The 16,020-nt window shown below is 43.8% G+C and overlaps 1 protein-coding gene and 1 non-coding gene across 2 annotated transcripts in view; both read right to left on the bottom strand.

Moving 5' to 3' along the window:
- The window catches only part of LOC126481126 (mitogen-activated protein kinase kinase kinase 13), a 397,315-nt gene that overhangs the window by 211,869 nt on the left and 169,426 nt on the right, over positions 1-16,020 (bottom strand). The window lies entirely within an intron of this gene.
- On the bottom strand, positions 15,403-15,474 carry Trnat-agu (transfer RNA threonine (anticodon AGU)). The gene has a single exon. It is a non-coding gene; the product is annotated as a tRNA-Thr (tRNA).

The following is a 16,020-nucleotide window of genomic DNA, read 5'->3' as shown; positions in this document are numbered from 1 at the left end:
CATGTAGCCAGCTGGAAGCAGCTTTTACCCACAGTACATGAATCAATGTTCAGATGTTTTTGGTCCAATACCAAAGATTTCTACAATTCGTTATGAAATGACGGCATGAGACACTATTAAAAGTGATTCATCAGTCAGTTAGGGACGTACCTATCGGCAGCTTTGATGATCCCTCACTCACTCACTCACTCACACACACACACACACACACACACACACACACACACACACACACACACACACACACACACGTTTTTCGTTATAGAGCTCATATCAAGTTGTACAAATACTCTTAACTCAATCCAGGGATGCATATTTGGCACAGGACGGTCAAGAAAGAAGAATGCATATTATCATAGAATTACAGTATATCCGACGACCACCAGAAAGTTTGCCATCAAAGTAATGACTATCTTCACTGCTAACCAGCACGTAATATTCAAGAATGTATTATGTAAAATAACACTAGCAGTCACCAGTCTATCAGAGCAGAATGTCATCAGCAAAACGAAGGTAGTTGAGACAGGCCCCATATTTTTGCCAGTTTAGCGATCCAAAACCTTCCTCTAGGACCAAGTCAGAGTAGTTTTAGTGATAAGTAATCTCTTCTTTCAATTTTTAACTTTTCATGATCATCATCAAGTCTAATGGAAGTTGTAAAATTGACGTAGTTGCTGTTTAGTAGCTATACTGACATACGTTGACTCAATGCCCTGTGTGTTTAGTGCTGTCACTACAGATTCAGGCGCTCTCTCACAGATAGCGGTAGTTCATACTCAATGCTCAATTCTGTAATTTCTCTCGTATTGCAGACCATTTGCAAGGGACAGAAATATCAGCCAGAGTGACACTCAGGAATATACACGGTGATTCAAAAAGAATACCACAACTTTAGGAATTTAAAACTCTGCAACGACAAAAGGCAGAGCTAAGTACTATCTGTCGGCGAATTAAGGGAGCTATAAAGTTTCATTTAGTTGTACATTTGTTCGCCATTTCAGCCAATAAAGTTTTTGGTCCCTTTTTCTTCGAAGGTGCTACTGTAACTGGACTACAGTATCTGGAGATGTTAGAGAATTGGCTGTTCCCTCAGCTCGAACAAGAAGCACAACAATTCATATTTCAGCAGGATGGAGCGCCACCACATTGGCACTTATCTGTCCGTAACTACCTGAACGTCAACTACCCGAGGCGATGGATCGGCCGCCAGGCAGCCCGTGACAGAGCACGTCATCACCGGCCTCCAAGAAGCCCTGATCTTACCCCCTGCGATTTTTTCTTATGGGGGTATGTTAAGGATATGGTGTTTCGGCCACCTCTCCCAGCCACCATTGATGATTTGAAACGAGAAATAACAGCAGCTATCCAAACTGTTACGCCTGATATCCTACAGAGAGTGTGGAACGAGTTGGAGTATCGGGTTGATATTGCTCGTGTGTCTGGAGGGGGCCATATTGAACATCTCTGAACTTGTTTTTGAGTGAAAAAAAACATTTTTAAATACTCTTTGTAATGATGTATAACAGAAGGTTATATTATGTTTCTTTCATTAAATACACATTTTTAAAGTTGTGGTATTCTTTTTGAATCACCCTGTATAGGTGATCTAAAACAAAGAGCTATATAATTGAAGTGCAGCTAATCACAGAGGTCCGAAATCGGCTGTAATAATCGTACGGCAACGAAACTTTGTAGATAGTCTAATGCGTTAATGAGTAACTAATTTACGCAGAAAAAAAATTGTTCCAATTTTGGCAAATCTGGCGCTGCGCATGCAAGAAAGACATATACAAATGTTTACATGTGTAATGGATTAGGACCGGTACGTGAGCAGAAAAGGTCAAGCAAGCGAGGATGGCATAATGTTAATTTTATTATTAATCGCCGTTTACACAATTTGTTCAATATGAGCACCGGAGACAACGACAACGAGATGCTGCATCCGTAAAAACGACGAGATAATCAGTTGCGCGCAGCTATTCCGTTGGAATCTGAGTAATTTGGTCCTATGTACTGGACTTCAGATCAAGTAGAGACCGAAAGTGTCTCTAGTAAACGCGTTCTTTTACATATCCCGCCCCAAAAGTCAGGTGATCTTGCTCGTCGTGCATCTGGAAAACGTCTGGAGCTAAAAGGTTCGTGAAGGGTCGCATTAAGCAGATCTGTCCATGGGCAAGCAACATGAGGTGTTGCCTCACCTTGCATGAAAACTGTGGCTTCCACTCAGTTGCGGTCTTCCGAACCATGAATCACACGTTGTCTAAGGTGGTCTCGTTACGTGCATACATTACGGTAAACCTGGATGTAGCCCTTCAACGAAGAACGGGCCGAGAATCATATTTTTGTAAATCAACACGACACAGTCACATACGGCAAGTGCAGTGGCTTCTCTTGCACATTATGCGGATTACCAGTATCCCAGATTCTGCAGTTCTGTGTATTCACTGCACCCTTTCGTGTAAAATGTGCCTCGTCACTCCATAGAACAGTGCCCAGCCGCATGTCAACTTCGATCCACACCAGAAACCGAAGAGCAAATTCAGAACGTTGCTGCGGATCATGAGGTTTCAGTTGCTGCATAATCTGTAGCAATGCAACATAGACAGCAAAACTTTCCTTATTGTTGACCACGGGATGGGTAATTCTCGTGACACTATAAGAGTACTAGCACTACTTGGGGCAATGGCTGCATGGTCAGTTACAGCAACAGCAAGCTCATCAATAACTTCCAGCACGACAGGACGCGCTCCTCTTCCACATGCCACACCAAGCTCACTCGTGGTTTAGAATTTCATTTTCATCTTCTTTGAACCCTTTAACAATATCGACCCTCTCCTCAGACCTTTCAGTCGGTGATACTCTCCCTATGCAGCACTGTTACCGCCGCCGTTAACATAAAACAGTTTCACTAACAGCGCACCGTCTCCCCTCTCGAGAGCCATATTGTTCAATCATGTTACGGCTTGACAAATGACAGCGTGGATGTCATCGTCGAACACAGTGTACAGCGCAAAATTTGCGCGTGGTGGTCACAACTGGAACTTTTTTCCCAACGTAAATCAGTTCCGCATTAACGCATTAGCGTATCTACCAAGGTTCGTTGCATGTGGTAATTACAACCCAAACTGGACCTCTGTGAGTAGCAGTAATTTAATTATACCCATCCGGGACCAGAAAACAATTCCGTTGCCTCACGCGTCGTAAGGAACAACTACGAGCAGAACAACACAGAAGCAAACAACTTCCGCAATGGACTTGTGAGAATGGCGCAAAACGCGTACTTCACAGCAACAAACAGCTGAGCTGAAATCATGAGTTTTGCCAGGAGTGCACTCGTCTGCTAAGCTTCGTTTCCACCACTAAATAATTAGGTTAGTAACCAGCAAAAGCTGTGTGCACGGCTCTTACCTAGTAACCCATCGTGACGAGCGGATATCTGGTGCCGAACACGCGTGTTGGATTTTAAGTACACTACTGGCCATTAAAATTGCTACACCACGAAGATGACGTGCTACAGACGCGAAATTTAATCGACAGGAAGAAGATGCTGTGATATGCAAATGATTAGCTTTTCAGAGCATTTACACAAGGTTGGCGCCGGTGGCGACACCTACAATGTGCTGACATGAGGAAAGTTTCCAACCGATTTCTCATACACGAACAGCAGTTGACCGGCGTTACCTGGTGAAACGTTGTTGTGATGCCTCGTGTGAGGAGGAGATATGCGTGCCATCACGTATCCGATTTTGATAAAGATCGGATTGTAGCCTATCCCGATTGCGGTTTATCGTATCGCGACATTGGTGCTCGCGTTGGTCGAGATCCAATGACTGTTAGCAGAATATGGAATCGGTGGGTTCAGGAGGGTAATACGGAACATCTTCTGGATCCCAACGGCCTCGTATCACTAGCAGTCGAGATGACAGGCATCTTATCCGCATGGCTCTAATGGATCGTGCAGCCACTTCTCGATCCCTGAGTCAACAAATGGGGACATTCGGAAGACAACCATCTGCACGAACAGTTCGACGACGTTTGCAGCAGCATGGACCATCAGCTCGGACACCATGGCTGCAGTTACCCTTGACGCTGCATCACAGACAGGAGCGCCTGCGATGGTGTACTCAACGACGAACCTGGGTGCACGAATGGCAAATCGTCATTTTTTCAGATGAATCTAGGTTCTGTTTACAACATCATGATGGTCGCATCCGTGCTTGTCGACATCGCGGTGAACGCACATTGGAAGCATGTATCCATCATCGCCATACTGGCGTATCACCCGGCGTGATGGTACGGGGTGCCATTGGTTACACGCCTCGGTCACCTCTTGTTCGCATTGACGGCACTTTGAACAGTGGGCGTTACATTTCAGATGTGTTACGACCCGTGGCTCTACCCTTCATTCGATCCCTGCGAAAATCGACATTTCAGCAGCATAATGCACGACCGCATGTTGCACGTCCTGTACGGGCCTTTCTGGACACAGAAGATGTTTGACTGCTACCGTGGCCAGCACATTCTCCAGATCTTTCACCGATTGAAAACGTCTGGTCAATGGTAGCTGAGCAACTGGCTCATCACAATACGCCAGTCACTAGTCTTGATGAACTGTCGTATCGTGTTGAAGCTGCATGGGCAGCTGTACCTGTACACACAATCCAAGCTCTGTTTGACTCAATGCCCAAGCGTATGAAGGGCGTTATTACGGCCAGAGGCGGTTGTTCTGGGTACTGATTTCTCAGGATCTATGCACCCAAACTGCGTGAAAATGCAATCACATGTCAGTTCTAGTATAATATATTTGTCCAATGAATACCCGTTTACCATCTGCATTTCTTCTTGGTGTAGCAATTTTAATGGCCAGCAGTGTAGAAACTGTGCACAAACCACGTCGGTCTAGAACACGATGCAGAGATCAGCAGGAGGCAGCAAACACTGGTCAAGATTAGACGCAGCAGGGGCAGTAGAAGCGCGGCCGCCACCCACTGACTGTTTAGCGGGCTGTCGACTGCCGCGTCATTAGAGTCTCGCATTGGGGGCGTCACATGCGCGGTGGCCTCGTTACTCGCGGAGAAGCCGTGCCACGTACTGCTGGAACAGTTTGGCAGGCTCACCACCAGAGACAACCGTACGTAAACATGGCGTAATGCCAGGTGAACCAACCCGGCACCTGTAATAAAACGGGCATGCTATGAAAGAAAGGCTCCTCTGCAGCAGGGCATTTTCTTATTCGAGTATATTCGTGGACGCAAGCAAAACGTTTACAAAGTGGTGAATGTAATTTTTTCGTAATTCAAATTGTGGGGAAAACATGTTCTGTGTTGGCGGCATGCACACGGGCTAATGAAAAAATTTGCATTACTCCGTCTCCTTGAGCAAATATTTCTCGTGTTGCCAACCACAAAACTCTGGAGAAAATGTTTGTAGACGTGCATACATACATTTTCGTGTTGCAAGTCAGTAGACAATCGGGAGTCTTACGAAATTCAAGAAAAGTGGCCGTTATCTATAGTTTTTGAGATTAGGAAATTTACTACAGCAATTGATAGAACTGCTGATTCGTCAGAGAAGTCACATTCCAGAGATAGCTGTGACACAAAGCAACAAGTTTTACTACTGTCAGATAAGGTGCCACTGAGCTCCGCCAGGGCGTTAGCAGCGACCATTGTTCGTCATCGCTACAGACCAATCCGAGAGCCGATGGCCGCAGCACTTAAAAGTCTTTTTATCCTGAAACTGCTAATTCCGGCATCGAAATTTAAATTATTTCAGAACTTCTCGCCATTTTACGAAATTACTCCATAAGGACTAAGATAATCGTAAATCACATAACAAAAGAAAAGGCGTCCCATTTCTAGTCTCTAACATGTGGCGTAACTACCTCAGAAGAAAAAGATATCAGTAAGAAAATTAACACCAAACAAGACATAGATAGCACGAGTAGAGCATTAAAGGATAAAATGAATAGAGAAAGCCAAATTAAATTTTATAAGGCCATTTATATATGGAGCAGGAAGTTGGACAATAAGATCTAAAGACCTACGACAACTTGGAACATCAAACGTGAAGATCCTTAAATAAGTCAAGTGCTGCGTAAGAGAAGAGAGGATAAGTAATGAAAAAATAAGCAGAGAGCTGGGGATACAACCGTTAACTGAAAAAAAAAATAATCCAACGAAAGCAGGATTGGAAAGAGCACGTGTCGTGTAGTTCATCCCAGAGAACCCCTCAACAATAGTGGAACAAGCAACGTGGGAGGGGCGAAGAAGGGATGGTGAGGCCACAACAGCCCATAAGGCCTAATCTTGGATTGACAGGAGGAGGTGGGGGGGGGGAGGAGGGGGAGGAGGAGGAGGAGGAGGAGGAGGAGGAGGAGGAGGAGGAGGTCACCGCCGGCTATCTTAGCGAAGCGTATAGATGTTTCTGTTATCATATGGCGTCAGCTATCTCTTGTACCTTTAATTGTAAATCTTTCAATACAACACTGCTCGTTTCCTTAGTTTTCATCTTTCACGCAGATTATCTTCCAGAGCAGTACAGTCACGTCTGAAAACTGCCACCTATTCGATGACGGTTGATGTTAATGAAGTGCCGTCATACATTGTTACCAACTTTGGACAAATTTCCATTGACGAAAAACAATGCAAAACAAACATTTTGTTGCTGAACTTAACTGAAGTCTGAAAATAAGTTACGTCTACCTCGGGAACCTGTATATAGGTCTTGTCACCAGTGATAAGCTGCATCAGATACAAACCGACTTTGTCTGATAGCACAGGATGTCCCGTAATAAAAACTAAACAATGCAGTCTGCGGAGTTAATTGAGTCAAACATAAAACTATGTCTGCCTGTCGTTAAAAACCATCGGGAACCATGGAAATGCTTAAAACAAAGATTTTTATAACGACAAAGATTTTTATAACGACAAAGATTTTTATAACGACAAAGATTTTTATAACGACAAAGATTTTTATAACGACAAAGATTTTTATAACGACAAAGATTTTTATAACGACAAAGATTTTTATAACGACAAAGATTTTTATAACGACAAAGATTTTTATAACGACAAAGATTTTTATAACGACAAAGTATTCTAGATACGGGTTTGGTGGAGAGAGAGAAAAAACAAGTGTGTTACAGAGCCACAAAAACTAAACTATTCCGCAGATCAAGCTGACACTTGACTTACATGTTTCAAAATAATGAAAGCAAAAATCTTTCACAGCTAAGCTACCTATGGGCTAGAACGATAACTTTTTTCACTGTCATCATAAGCCTCGTGAAAGGAATAAGAACGAAGATTAACGTCTGACTTTCCTTTGACAAAAGCTTCATTAGAGGCGGAGCACAAGTTCGGATTAAGGAAGTCGTCAGCGTCCTTCTCCGTGGAGCCATCCCGGAACATTCCTCAAGATATTTAGGGAAACCATGTAAATCTCAGCTGGATCTGAATCACCACCTTCCAGAATGGAAGTCCAGAATATTATCATTATCCCACCTCGTTCGGTGTAACCTTGTACGAGGGCGTGCTGGAAAGTAAAGCCTCCGAACTTTTCATGTGAAAACTCGTTAAGTTTTTTTTAAAGAGAGCAAACCTTGATAACATTCTACATCTTTATTCTTCATGTCTACATATTTATTTTTCGACATAGTCACGAATTTCTCCCAGCGAGAGACCAGTTTGGTTGATTCGGGGGAGGGGACCAAACAGCGAGGTCATCCTATCGGATTAGGGAAGGATGGTGAGGGAAGTCTGCCGTGCCCTTTCACAGGAACCATCCCGGCATTTACCTGAAGCGATGTAGGGAAATCACGGAAATCCTAAATCAGGATGGCCAAACGCTTATTTGAACCGTCGTCCTCCCGAATGCGAGTCCATTATGCTAACCACTGCGCCACCTCATTCGGTGAGAGACCATTATGTTGACATCGTCTCTGTAGAATGACTGACTTTGTTGACGGAGCCACAACCTCACCTCCGCTTGCATCGCTTCATCACTATCAAAGTCAAGTCCTCGAAGGCGTTGTTCAAGTTTTGGAAACAGATGAAGCTCTGTCACATGTGTTGCGATTAGTAACAGTTTCCTTCGTTACGAGCACGAACAACCCAACGTCACAAATTACTGGTATCGATAGAATCATCATCGTACAGAGTTTTCATTACTCTATGAATTTCAGTTGGAGGCACGTTTTCTGCGGTTATACACTCGATTGCAACAGGCTGTTTCTCACGCACCGACATAGTTACGTTACACACATAGTTATATGCTATAATTCGGAGCCGTCTAGCAGCAGTGGGTTGCAACTTGTGTCAGCGAAGCAGGGAACTCGACCAAGTAATATGCGTGACGTGTAATACTTCTACCAGTATTGAGTACAGAATAAAAAAGTCTGACGCATTACTTTTGAGCACGCCCTCGTGACAATTTGTTGTATGTCCTCTGACTGTTTCGATGTGGCCCACCACTGTTGTACCAACCTCTTCCCCTCTGAGTAACAACAACTATCAACGTCCTTAATTGTTTGTTGGGTATATTCTATTTTCTTTGTTTGTCTATAGTTTGAGTCCTCTACGGGTCCCACTGGTACCAAGGAAGGTATTATCCAATCTCTTAGTATATGTACTACCATCCTGTCGCTTCTGGTTAAGTATGTCTTTAATAGGTACGTCTTTACTAGCCGATTCGGCGGAGAAAGTAATTTCTTATCAGTTCACTTAGTTTTCACCTTGCCCAAACATCAGGTCCCAAACTCTTCTATTCTCTTCTTTTCGATTTTCCCATAGACCACGATTAACTGCCGCACAATGCTTTGTTGCAGTTATACATCCTAAGGTGCTTTATTCTCAGTTAAGGCCAAATAGTCTCCTTGTCTACTTACGTGCTCCTAGCTTCGTCTGTCGTGCACTATTTCGCTTCGTAATCAGCAGGATTCCTTCACTTCCTCTACTATGTGGTCCTCGATTTCTATGTTAAATTTATCAAAAATATCATTTCTCCCTTTCTTCGCTTCTCTCTTAGCTGTAGTTTCAATCTTTGCTTTAGTACATTAGACTATTCACTCCATTCAACAGTTCTTTCAATTACTTTTCATCGTCACAGATGATAGTTCTTTCACACTGAATTCAATTATTTTTCGTCGTCACAAATAATAGTTCTTTCACACTGAATTACAGTTCCACATCTGGACCTTTCTACCATTTCCTTCATTGCTCCTTTGACACAGATCCCGAAAGAAGAAGCGAAAGGCCGGAGTCCTGCTTTACGCTCTTTCCGTCTTTCATACTTACTACTCTCTGTTTCTTGTAAATGTTGTGCAATCCACGTCTTTATCTGCAGCGTATACCAGTTTTTCTGAGGATTTCAAATATCATGCACCGTTTTATACAGTTCGAAGTTTTTCCTAGGTCAACAATTTTTTTTTACAATGTTTTTATTAGTTGGTTTTCTTGTCTGTTTGGTACGAATTTTTCCAATTGATATAAAATTAACTTACCAGCGTGCTAGGACTTTGAATTTGAAACACAGCTCAGAGCGAGATCGTAATGCAGCAATAACTCTTTGTGTAGCGCGTGGTGGAGGGTACTACGTGTACGACACAGCATTTCCCCCTTTTCATGTTCCCGTCGCGAAGGTACGTGGGAAAAGAGATTGCTGCTAAGCCTCCGTACGAGATCGAATCTCTCTCATTTTTGCCTTTACGGTCTTTTTGCGATATATATGTAGGAGGAGACGATGTACTGACTGAGTGAGGTGAAGATAAACAGAAAGAAACCTGAAATTTCCCACATGTCTCTATTGTAATCTACCCAGAATGTTTGCATGATTGAAAAGAAGACTAAAACGCAGAAAATAATTATTTAAACAAAAATTAGTTTTTACTATATCTTGCCCCACACAGATAGTCGTGAACATTTGTGATTGCGATTTCTTAATAGCTATCATCATATTTGTAAGAATTAAAAAGAAAATGTGAGGCGCATGCAATACATAATTGATGTATGAATAGTTCACCTTCTTAATATTACACGACTTAATAATTAATTAATTAATAGTTCACCTTGTAATTGTCATCTACTGCATGCGCCTTACGCTTTTCGTTTTAAATGCTAACGATACTTTCACACATATCAAAAATTCGTAATCACAAATTTTCAGGATTTTCTGTATACGGTTAAGAATCTGTATGGCGCTAGGAGAAATTATTTTATGTTTTCCAACCTTCATTTAAAAAGGTATTGTATCAAAAATTCATTTTTACTTAAATAAGCTTAAATCTGGTGTCCATTATCAAATGCAGCTTCACAGGTTTACGTTTCCTGCAGCTAAACTGATCCTGAGGGTAGAGTTAACGCACAGAACTCTTTACGGAAGGGACGGTGGTCAGCCGCGGCAGAAGCGGCAGCGGCCGCTCAGGAAGCCTAGCCGAGGAACCAGGGCGGTGTCTCTCTCTCTATCTCTCTCTCTCTCTCTCTCTCTCTCTCTCTCTCTCTCTCTCTCTCTGTAAGAAGCGGAGGCTCGGCGCAAGGCGCGCGCCAATCCATTATCCCGCTCGGACTGCCGGCTTTCTCTGCTCCGCTGTGCTGTACAGAAGGAACTCCCTGCTCTGCTGCGTCGTGTCGAGTCGCCGCAGACTGCAGGGCGGAACACACTTGCCCTCCCCCGGCACTCGCGTGTCGCAGGCACGGATGCCACCAAGCGCACGTCACCGGCGGGCTACCACACTTTGTACACGAGAATTCTCCCGCCGCCGATCCGACGCGCTCACAGTGTCGCTACCGACACAACGCTCTATACGAGGAACTGGCGCGGCACAATCGACTGCCCCGCTGTCGTGCGCAGCAGCACCAACACCCTATAAAGGCGAGGCGGTTACACGTCAACTAGCTGGCAACCACGGCGTCCATCATCAATTTTCATAACGATTACTCCTGAACAAAATTTTATAATGAACCGAGACGCCTCGACCAGAGGGCTTTCCCACGGTGACAATTTCAGAAATGAAGGTAACACACGTACGAGTTTTAATGAAGTAAACTAATCTTGTAAATGGATCATTTGGAAGGAGATTTATCAAAATATTTTGAAAGCGTAAAAAACTAATACGCCCAATATCAATTCTCCATGGACATTTTCTTTGGTTTATGCTCTCTTTAATGGCTTCGAACCACCATAAAATAAATGCCAAACTGGTGGGACTGAAGGTCTCAACCTCGAGCTTCGACGTCTCCTATTCGTAGGATATTGACAATCGATTTTTCAAGACTGTTCCTCGCATTTTCGTTTCTTCCCAGCACTACCTGTGGTATTTAGCCCCTCTTTTAGCCACATGGGCGTCAACTTCCGCCTTTTTAATGTTTCATTACTGTAATTCTTATCAACATAATTAACGACGGGATTTCGCCTACCTTAGTTTCATATTATAACGCTCCAAAATAAGAGTGGAAATCAGGAAGCGTAAAACGTTTTTCTTGTTGGTGAATGTCGCAATTAGCCACAAAAAGTTTTTGAATGTTTAGTTTCACTGTCATAACCGGCTTTGCGGTACCATACCCACCTTCAGATGGCTAACATTTTTCCTTACATAGACGTTTTGGTTAACAGCATGTTTCTTTAGTCAGTACCGCCATTTGACTGTTTTTTATTTGCAGTGTTACATTTAGACGATCATGATTTCGGCTTCAAAGTGCCATTATTAAGTATTTTAATGGCACTTTGAAGCCGAAATCATGATCGTCTAAATGTAACACTGCATATACAAAACAGTCAAATGGCGGTACTGACTTTAAAGAAATATATTACGACTGTGGCCCCACATTATGAAAAAATTATTAACAGCATGTTGTCTGCTCTATGCTCCACATGAATATTAGAGTATTTATCAGTTGCTTCATTAATAAAAATACGCTAAAGAGAGAGAGACAGATAGATAGAGATGGAAAATAGTTGTGTTCACTTACATACATTATAGCGTATTTTTATTAGTGAAGCAACTGATGAAGTGGCATTAAATACCCAAATATACTTGTGCAGTGTAGAGCTGACGACCTGCTGTTAACCAAAACATCTACGTCACGAAAAATGTTAGCCATCTGCAGATGGGCATTGTGGCCCGAAACCAGTTATGGCAGAAAATAAAACATTCATAAAGTATTTGCGTCATTCACTATCTATCATTAACGGCCGCGGAGTTCACAAGATCCAACAAGGATAAAAAAAGAACCATCATTCTGTTAACAATGTTTAGAATCCGTAAGTTAACGAAACGAACGAGCTGCCTCTTCACCACTGAAGCTCATTGTCTCCCCATACGTGTGAGACCGCTTCCTCTGGCACTAGGTCTCTCAACTTAAGAACCAGCACCGGCTTTCGGTGACGCTGCAGTTCAACAGGGTCCAAACGCAACTTTTCCAGAGTGCAGAGCATCGACTATAAACAAACGACCAAGTTACGGAAAGAGCTACAGCTGAACGACAGAACATTACAAAAGGGTGATGTAAAGTATACTGTACTTCACGAATGTCACAAGGCTCAAATTCATTAGGTATTCGAAGGAACCAACATGTGGCAGCGCATTTCCAGATTATGAGAGGATAGCAGAATTAATTTGACCAATATCTCTCGTTTTATTAATTCTTACGCGACTTGTTCTTAATTTGTTAATAATAATTTTTTGCAATGTGTTCATTAGGCGACACCACACAGCACTTAGATCTTACTGTACTATCGGCTGTTACGAAAGCCCTTTATTATTGCCAGTCATTTCAGTTATCAAGATAATCATGAAGCACAGGAACAGAGCCCAATACTTAAAATCTGAAAAAGACTAGGTCTTATGAAGAATATTTAGCTGTTATGATCAGACCCTGTTGATCAGTTAAATGTGAAACATTTGAGAGATAGAAAGATGTGAAAGCTATCACTGGCATGTTTGAAGTTTGTTTTCTGAGTAAAATGTTAGACAGAACGTGTTCCCCACCACAACAGCAGCAGGTTTAAGGCAGTCGACGAAGTTTATTTCGCTGTGACAACGCCGGCCAGTGCAGTCCAATCCCAGGACGCCCAGTCACAAGTACACTACTGGCCATTAAAATTGCTACACCACGAAGATGACGCGCTACAGACGCGAAATTTAAACGACAGGAAGAATATGCTATGATATGCTTAGTGATATGGTTAGCATGTCAGAGCATTCACACAAGGTTGGCGCCGGTGGTGACACCTACAACATGCTGACATGAGGAAAGTTTATAACCGATTTCTCATACACAAGCAGCAGTTGACCGGCGTTGCCTGCTGGAACGTTATTGTGATGCCTCGTGTAAGGAGGAGAAATGCGTACCATCACGTTTCCGACTTTGATAAAGGTCGGATTGTAGCCTATCGCGACTGCGGTTTATCATATCGCGACATCACTGCTCGCGTTGGTGGAGATCGAATGACTGTTAGCAGAACATGGAATCGGTGGGTTCAGGAGGGTAATACGGAACGCCGTGCTGGATCCCAACGGCCTCGTATCGCTAGCAGTCGAGATGACAGGCATCTTATCCGCATGGCTGTAACGGATCGTGCAGCCACGTCTCGATCCCTGAGTCAACAGATGGGGACGCTTGCAAGACAACAACCATCTGCACAAACAGTTCGACGACGTTTGCAGCAGCATGTTGCAGATCCTGTACGGGCCTTTCTGGATACAGAAAATTTTCGACTGCTGCCCTGGCCAGCACATTCTCCAGATCTCTCACCAATAGAAAACGTCTGGTCAATGGTGGCCGAGCAACTGGCTCGTCACAATACACCAGTCACTACTCTTGATGAACTGTGGTATCGTGTTAAAGCTGCACTGGCAGCTGTACCTGTACACGCCATCCAAGCTCTGTTTGACTCAATGCCCAGGCGTATCAAGGCCGTTATTACTGCCAGAGGTGGTTGTTCTGGGTACTGATTTCTCAGGATCTATGCACCCAAATTGTGTGAAAATGTAATCACATGTCACTTCTAGTATAATATATTTGTCCAACGAATATCCGTTTATCATCTTCGTGTAGCAATTCTAATGGCCAGTAGTGTATAAGTGCAGATACCGGTGACAGAGGACAGCGTAATGAGCAATATTACATCAGCATTTACTTCATTTGCTGACAAACAATTACAGCTATTACGAGTAGGGTCTTCATACATACAAGAGTATGTGCAAAGAGCATACCATTAATGCCGATTTTCCCCTGGGCAGCAAAATGTTTGAATGGCTCTGAGCACTATGGGACTTAACTTCTGAGGTCATCAGTCACCTAGAACTTAGAACTACTTAAACCTAACTAACCTAAGGACATCACAGACATCCATGCCCGAGGCAGAATTCGAACCTGCGACCGTGGCAACCGCGTGGTTCCGAAGTGAAGCGCCACAGCGTCCGGCCCTGGGCAGCAAGTCAGGTGTTGAAGTGTAAACGCGTGGATGCAAAACGTTTAGTCTATAGTGACAGGCGTCTTACTGGTGCAGTTACGACCGTGCAGAGAACACCATGTAGTAAACAGTGTAATGCGTTTGCCGTAAGGCTGTACGAAGCTCTGAAAAACCAACCAACGGAGTCATGTGTGTAGATCTGCACTTCACCTGTTGCACGCAGTATATAACAACAGATTGCAGGCCGAAGGAGAGGACCAGTGCCTGAGGCGCCGGGCAGCTGTCGGCTTTCCTTCCTCTCTCGCTGCTGCTGCTGCTGCTGCTGCTCAGGTTTTGCGCGCTCCGCAGCCACAGCGACCGGAAAGCTGAGGCTGTGATGCAACACCCCGCGCAGTCCCGCTACGCTATTAGCTGCGCCCGACACTGCCTCCTCTCATAATGAGCGCCATCTCACTCTCCCATCTGCGGGCAAACGTCCACCGCAAACACTGCAGTCCCAGCTACCAGTCATCTCTGCCGAGGAAACTACTCCCGTAGGCGCGTGACCATCTCTGCCTTGCATTCGCTAACATTCACAATTTTTTTTTTTTGTTGCTAGCAGACGGAATAATTAGCATTGCATTGTGTTCTTTCCTCCTATTTTTCCCTACAATTACCTGAAATCTTAGGCGCAGTAGCGCTCAGCAAGTTCCGCGTTTTGTATATGAAGTGGTCCTCATTTGCTGTGCGTTTAAAAGGGTGTTGCGAACGATGTGAAATGGGACGAACACGTAAAGTTAGTTCTGTTGCAGCGTTTGGTGTTCTTACCAAGTAGACGTAACAACAGACATCGTACGAGTTCAGAGACGCACAGCTAAGATTGTATAAGGTCCGAATAACCCATATGAACGTCTGATAGAGGTGAAATGATACTACGTGGTCCACAGACCTTTTCAAGTCTCAAACATCTGTGATGTATGTATGCAGACTGGCACGACTAATGAAAATTTGTATCAAGGCCGGGTTTCGAACCCGGGTCTCCTGCTCACTAGGCAGAAGCGCCAATCACTACGCCACCCTGGCACAGTGGCTTTGGACGATCGCACGGACTGCCCTAGCAAACCTTCCTCGTCAATCCTAATTCGCATTCAGCGCCTGAGCCCATTGGTATTTCACGTAAACTCTAACAGCATTGCATGGTCTCTCCAAATATAATGGAATAGCACCTCAGCATCAAACGAAACACGGAATCCTGCCTGAAACCCAGGTATAGGTGCTTTAATCAAATGAAACTATATGGTTCCAGAGGTGCCAAGGTGGCGTAGTGGATAGCGCATCTGCGTAGGAGCAGATCCTGGTTCGAATCACGACCTTGGGACAAAATTTCGATTGTCGCTTCAGTCTGCGTACACACACACAACAGAGGTGTTCAGGGAACGCAAATGGGATTCTGTGGAAAAAATGTAACGGCGTTTTCGCGAAAGCCTTTTGGGTAAATATAGAGGACCGCTATGCGATCATTCTGCTGCCATTACAGGATGTAGTGTGCCAGGAGGAATGATCAGTATTCATAGATATGACAGGAACGATAATTCGAAGCGAAACAGTCTAGTAAACATGCATCCTTAA

The sequence above is a fragment of the Schistocerca serialis genome, chromosome 5 (assembly GCF_023864345.2).
Source record: "Schistocerca serialis cubense isolate TAMUIC-IGC-003099 chromosome 5, iqSchSeri2.2, whole genome shotgun sequence".
In the NCBI taxonomy this organism is placed as follows: Eukaryota; Metazoa; Arthropoda; class Insecta; order Orthoptera; family Acrididae; genus Schistocerca; species Schistocerca serialis.
This window is presented reverse-complemented; position numbering and strand designations above follow the sequence as displayed.